This window comes from Nematolebias whitei, chromosome 17 (genome assembly GCF_014905685.2).
Source record: "Nematolebias whitei isolate Nwh7 chromosome 17, NemWhi1, whole genome shotgun sequence".
Taxonomy (NCBI): domain Eukaryota; kingdom Metazoa; phylum Chordata; class Actinopteri; order Cyprinodontiformes; family Rivulidae; genus Nematolebias; species Nematolebias whitei.
Window position 1 is genome coordinate 20,453,069 of NC_056514.1, and position 1,552 is coordinate 20,454,620.

Consider the following 1,552-nt stretch of genomic DNA (forward strand, 5'->3'; position numbering starts at 1 on the left):
ATAATGACCTTTATCACAATATGCTAATTTTTTGAGAAGGACCTGTAAGTAAAGTACATTTACTTTATAGCAGAGTTCAGGATCAAAACGTAATTTGAAAGCTTTGAAGTATCATAATTTATTTTTTGGGCATAGAAATAATGTAAAAAAATTTCTATAAGAAGCTTTAACAGCTATAAAGAAACTTGCGGTGTCCTGCGCCGCCTTGTTCTGGGGTGTTCTGAAGAACATTTGGGTCTTGCTGAGGGTGGAGCAATGCTTTATGGGTCGGACTGGTTCCTGTGCTTCCCACTGGTGCTAGATTTGTTGAATGATCATCTCATTCTGAGCTCCCGTTCACATTTTGGACATGTTAGAGCAGATTGTTTTAAATACATACAAAAAATACAGCGTTGTGAAAATGCTTTCACCCGCACCCATACAGATTTCTTCCGTTTTTGATTTTTGGTCACAAAAAGCAAAGATAACCTGAGTAAAAACAATAACCAACTTTCAAATGATAATTTAATTTATTAGAGGTAAGAGGAAAAAACTGCTCAAACCAACCTTCTGTGAAAAAGGCAAATGTCCCTTTTGAAAATCATGAATTAACTTTTATATATTTATATATTTCTTGGAAAGCTGAGTTCAGTTTTACCAGGTAAACTCAGACCTGATGACCTCCAGACTCATTAAACTAAGAACTCTCTGAAATAGAGCCGTTATCCATAATGATGAAAACATGGAACTGGTCAACCAAAAACTCATACACACTTGCAAATCTCACAACAACATCTCGACAAGACCAACGACTTTAAGAAAAATATTCAGTGAACCGGCGAGACAAAGGTGAAACTTCTTAAAATGCGTATCCATCTGGTGTGAAACTAATACTGCATTTCAGAAAAAGGACCATCATGCTCTAAATGTTAGTTTATCTATGCTGATGATTCCACAATATATATGTCAGGTTCATCTGTTGAGACACTGTCCAGCACCTTGGCCAGTGAATTTAAACAGGTTGTAAATTGGGTGCATACAAATAAATTAGTTTTAAACTTAAACTCAACCAAAACTAAACCTGTCTATAAATGGAACAGCCATTACTCAGGTAGAAGAAATTAAACTTCTGGACAGCAGATTGGAGTGGTCTACAGACTGAACGCATTGTTGCAGTGATGGGAAGACAACTAGTTGTTATAAAAAGATATTTACATTATATACCATTAAAATGAATCCCTGAAATTATTAATACAGTTGTCTTGTGTCACTTGCAGTATTGTCCGATGGTTTGATCCAGTGCTTCAGAAAAATACTTAACTAAACTACAACTAGTCCAAAGTAGAGCAGCTCGTCTTCCACATATACAAATATTATCAGCATGCACAAAGCATTAAGTTGATATTTGGTTAAAAATAAGGTTGAAATGTACCTTTTATGATTTTTTAGAAACTGTATCTAATATACCACACTGTTTTAAATAATCAACTTTTTTTCAGCCAAACATTACACAGTTATAAAAAATGGTGTTTTACTCTCCCACCATGTCGGACAAAAGACCGTTATTTTTAGA